The following is a 6,000-nucleotide window of genomic DNA, read 5'->3' on the forward strand; positions in this document are numbered from 1 at the left end:
GCATCAACTATTTAGGAAAATCTAAGAAAAATGTAATTTGCATAATAATTTGGAACGCAGTGTACATGTGTGTGTGTATGTACTGACCCTCATCTATTAATCTGAGTGAAACTGCATTCACCCACCCAGGCCACAAGCTATTTCAAAGCACTTTTAATAGGACCATAACTTCCCTTATGGGTAATAAACCATCTTTATCCTCTTTGCAGGAAATCTGCTGATGTTGGGAGTTTAGAAGCACTCTGAGGTAGCATCAGCAGTGGCCTCCAATTAACGACACAACAAACAACTACCCCCTCCACTCTTCAACCCTCCGCTCCTTCACTCATCCCCCCTCCGCTCCTCCACCCTCCACTCCTCAACCCCTCCACTCCTCAACCCTCCACTCCTCCACCCTCCAATCCTCTACTCCTCCGCTCCTCCCCCCTCCGCTCCTCCACCCTCCACTCCTCAACCCCTCCACTCCTCAACCCTCCACTCATCCACCCTCCAATCCTCTACTCCTCCGCTCCTCCCCCCTCCACTCCTCCACTCCTTAACACCTCCACTCCTCAACCCTCCTCCACTCCTCAACCCTCTGCTCCTCCCCCTCCACTCCTCAACCCTCTGCTCCTCCCCCTCCACTCCTCAACCCTCCTCCACTCCTCAACCCTCTGCTCCTCCACCCTCTGCTCCTCCACTCCTCAACCCTCTGCTCCTCCACTCTTCCACCCTCTGCTCCTCTACCCTCCACTCCTCAACCCTCTGCTCTTCCACCCTCTGCTCCTCAACCCCTCCACTCCTCTACTCCTCCGCGCTCCTCCACCCTCCACTCCTCAACCCTCCACTCCTCCACCCTCTACTCCTCCACTCTTCCACCCTTCCTCCTGATTCTTGAGATAAGGGACAAAACATGTCCCCCATCAAAATGTTGCAATTTCCCTTAAAAAACAATAAATTATTTCATTTAAAAAGGCTTTAAAAGTTGGATATGGAAGACTTGTGTACTGTATGTTTAGACTCTTAGTTTTGGCTATATTTATATTATTTCATAGTAATTTCATAAAATACCGGCACTGTACTATGAAAGCCCATGCAAATAAACTCGTCCTCCGCAGAGGTTACAGTATCAAACTGCAAAAATAAAGTGTTTTAAAATGCCCAAAATGCACAAATATGATTATGAGGTTAATTGGATGGTTTCATAAAATATCACAAAATACTTAAAGGGTTTAGGAGGACCATTTTTTTTTGTATGTTGATCTCAAGGGGCCATGTCAACCCATTCCAACCCATCCCACTCATTTCATGTATAGCGCCACCTAGTTAAACACAAAAAAGTAAAAATGAGGTAATTGAAGGTATCTGTGACCTAACATAGTCAAAACTGCACGAAATTGGAAGTGTAGGATCATTATGACACCCTCTGTATGCACGCCAAGTTTTGTGGAATTCCGTTCATGGGGGGCCACACAATAAATTAATTTATGTTACTATACACCAACTGGCCTGTAGGTGGCCGGAGACAGTTTTCTGTGAATATCTCGAGAACCGTAGGGGCCTAGGAGGTCCACCTTTTTATGTATGTTGGTCTTAAGGGGCATGTCAACCCATCCCATTACCACTTATTTCATGTATAGCCACCTTGTTAAAAATTAAAAAAAAAAAATTAGGTGTTTTCATCACAATATCTCTGGCTGACATGGTCAAAACTGCACGAAATTGAAAGTGTAGGATCATTATGACACCCTCCGAATGCATGCCAAGTTTTGTGTACTTTCGTTCATGGGGGGCCTTACAATAAAATAATTTATGTGTACATTTAGTGACGTACACCAACAAGGATTCCCGAGACACTGAAAGACCGGGGTACACAAAACTTGGTGGGCATGTACCCCCACATGGATAGCATGGAACCGTCATTTTTCTTTTTGATCTGTAGCCCCCCCGCTGGACTGGACCCCCCGAAAGGAGGGTAGGGCAGACACAGTTCTCTGTGAATATCTTGAGAACTGTAGGGCCTAGGATGACCATTTTTTTCCGTATGTTTGCCTCCAGGGGTCATGTTAACCCATTCCATGTGCACACATGTGCACAAACAGATACACACATACACATACATTCACAGTAATCATACGTATGACACATACTCACACAGTAGACATATGTAAAGCTTCTTTGAATTTGAATTTGAGAGAGAGAGAGAGAGAGAGAGTGTGTGTGTGTGTGTCCTGCTCAAACAGGTGTTGGCATCTTAATGAGGTTAAAGTGAAACCCATTAGCAGCACCAGAGGGCATTCATCCAAAAAAAGGAAAAGGAGATAAGCTGAAAAGAAAAACAAGTCAGAAAAAACCATCAGCTCAGATAATGACTGTTTTTGGATTAAAGTGTGTCTCTGTAAACGGCACAAACGGTTATGGAAATACATTTGGTTTTATTTCTTCAGTTTTGGTCTCTTGTTTTTGTGGTTAGATCCATGTCGTAAATGACAAAATGGACAGGAGACAGTGGCAGCCAGTGTTGCATGTCGGAGTGTTTATCCATCTGGCAGTCCAAGGCTCCAGCACTGCATCTGAAAAGGGCCTCTAAGACGAGTGCAGTTGGCCATGAGGAAGGATTTGGTGAGGGTGAAGAACTCAGTGGCCCATTATGGGAGATGGACACGGACACCCACTATTATGTACCACACACACACACACACACAGTGGCCACAGCCTGGCCATTACAGACACACACACACACACACACACAGTCTCACACACATTCACAAATAAATATGCATGTAATTGGGCCCTTTCACACACACACACGCACACACATACACTCACACACATGAACAGTATACAGTATTTGTACAAAAATAGAGCCCCCTCACCGCACACACACACACACACACTAACATGCACTCACACACACAGTCACTCTATCTTTCTCTATTTCACACAAACCACAACGGATGCCCCCAGCCCTGTCCTCCACCCCCACATCTGTTGGCCCCTTTGATTGGGAGGGCTTCCTCTGTAAGGCCAGTCCCCCAGCAGATGCAGTGCCCTGGGGCATTAACGAGTCCAGGCCCCCGCCGTGTCCGCCAGTGCTGGGGAAGGCCCTGAGCTCCGGAAACCTGAAAGGCCTGTATTGATCCGGGGGAGCAGAGTGGGAAAGGTCACATCTCTGCCCTGGAGGGAGAGCCTGGTGCTGTCCACCCTCGGAATTCCACAGGCCCCGCGCAGGCCGAGCGTCACTCCAGCATCACTGGTGGGCAGAGCTGCTCATACTTCTACATTTGTGCATTATTATTTCGAGCTCTTAAGGTTAGAGCAGGCCAATACATTTCCATCAGCAAAATAACAACATTGGTAACATATGTTTATTATTTAACATCACATACATTATTATTTAGACCTTTTAAGGTTACAACAGTTAACACCATAGGTTACAGCAGCCTACACTTTCCCATCTGTAAAAATAAAACATTGGTAAAATCACTTTTTCATCAGTACAATTAACCATTGACTCATTCAACACTAAATATGTTGTGTAGTGTTCTTTTATAATTGGTCTGTAACATAAAAAGAGTCTTGTTTTAACATGGGCTGTGTTCATTTTCACATAATCAGCTGCTACAGGGTCATAGGAAGCCACAGCATGGTGGAATCAGTGTGGGAACTCTTGGTCTTATGATTCTGGCATTCGTAATATGTCTGTTATCCGTTTGGGAGACAGCGAATCATTCTCAGCTTCTCTTCAGTGTCTCTTCTCATTGCCACCGCCACGGCCGTTCTCTGTTGTGTGAGGTCGAGCTATATTAGCAGTGGAGCGAAGTCGAGAGAGTCGAGTACCTTGAACTTGTCCACTCAGGGTGTAAAAGCTTTCAAGCTGCATGTGGCCAATTGATCAGGGCTGTGCAGATGCCCTACTCCGGAAATGAGGTGGCCAAAGCTCAACGAACAGAGAGAGAGAATGAGATGCTCCACGTCCTACGAGTAAGATGATTGATAGATAGATAGATAGATACCTGACAATATTTTTTCCTGGATGAAGAGTTGTACATGCTCATTTGTGTGTTTATGTGAGATGGAGAGAGAGAGTGTGTGTGTGCGTGTGCATGTGTGTGTGTGAGAGAGAGAGCGAGCAGGAGAGAAAGAGAATGTGTGCGTCATGCCTTTTCATGGATCTTAGCTGTGCCATGAATGACATCTCTCAACAGAGGAGCCGATGCTGCCTGTGTGTTCTCATGCAAGCCGCCTTTCAACTGCAGCAATCAATAGAGATGAATATGTTTTCAGAATCCGCTCTTTTGAGTCTGCGTTGCTGCTTTTCTATCTCTCCTCTCTTATTTCCCCTTCCCTTGCTCTCTTCCTCCCCTCTCTTTCTCTATCCCTCTGTCTCTCGCTCTCTCTTTCACCCACCCTCTGTGTATCTGAATCACACAGAGACACCGAGGGAACGTTTGGCCTTCTGGGCTCCCTGCATGCTGTTCCTCATCGATTCGTTTTCATGGCAATGCACCAAATGAAAAGAGGCATTGATATCATTGATGTCACAATCTGGAATAAAAAAATAAAAAAAATACATGAAAACAAGATGGGAAAAACATCTTCCACTTCAGAGCAAATATTTACGCTACTATCTTCAGCAAAGTGATTTCTCCACACATTTTCTTGAACATAACAATGAAAAAATACATTTTTAAATTAATTGTTAAGCTTTAGGTTTGAAGCCTAATAAAATATAATTTTTCATTACCCAAAACAAAACAATATTACATAAGTGTAAATATAAATAATGAAAGATGTTGTTTTTGTAGGCCATCATAAAACCTCTAACCATGCACCAGACAGTTTTGTGCAAAATACAAGACACATTCATCCACTGCATCCTAAAGCATCTATAAAATCAATTGTCTCTGACATCTGACATCTCTTGTGTCATGCATCAACTATCTGGGCCTATGCTGTTATTTAGGCCTATCTCATTTGTCTGTTCAGGATGCTGGCCTGTTATATCAGTCCCTGGGCTCTCGGGGTGATATCAGAATAAGCCTTGGTGTGCATTGAAAATAATACAGGTTCCCCATCTCCGTTCCATGAACTCAATTAACAGACTCACATCTTGATTATCATTAACTTCCTCTTTCAGCACGGTTGCACCATCTCGGAGTGATCAATGACTCGTCCACGTCACCAGCCACTGCAAATCAGTTAGTCACAGTATGTCCAATCAATCTCTGGGAACACTCAAACCACTCTCTCTTTCTCTCTCTCTCTCTCTCTCACACACACACACATGTATATCAACACAGACACTCACAATGTGCCAAAAAATCTCTGACAAAAGAAAGCACCAAGAGCAATACAATAAAAAATACAAAGATTAAAGGAGTTGTGTGTAGGCTAATAGTAGTACTCAGAGCCATGAAGCGGAAAGCGTAAGTTCAATATATTGATCGGTATTTTTAGATGATACAGAGTGTAATTTTTGTAACCATTGTAGTTTGTAGTAGTACTGGAATATGCATTTGCAATGAAATAGCCTACACACTCGGAGACCTCTCGAATCCACCGCCACTGCTCCTCCACGTCTCTCCCATCAGTTCCGGTCCACAGCTCCACAGAATTGGGAGCAGCCTCGGTGGTTCAACAGTTGGTTCAACAGTTTTAGTCAAAATCCTTTTTCGGACAGTAGCCAGATTGGATTTGGGGACATTCAGGGTCCACAAATACCCAATCATAAATATAAATATTTTTTGTGTTTCCCATAGCCAGAAAAGGTGAAATATTGATCAACTACATTTTCCGGACTATAAGTCGCACTTTTTTTTCATAGTTGGGCCGGTCCTGCGACTCCGGTGCAACATATATATATTTATATCTATGTTTTTTTCCTCTTCATGAAACATTTTTTGACTGGTGCGACTTATAGTCCGGAAAATACGGTAATCAAAAACATCCTCGTTTTCCCGACTTAAATACAGTTGCATGAGTAGTTGATAAAAATGTCTACGGTCACAATAATTAAAT

This window comes from Alosa alosa, chromosome 14, assembly GCF_017589495.1.
Source record: "Alosa alosa isolate M-15738 ecotype Scorff River chromosome 14, AALO_Geno_1.1, whole genome shotgun sequence".
NCBI lineage: Eukaryota > Metazoa > Chordata > Actinopteri > Clupeiformes > Clupeidae > Alosa > Alosa alosa.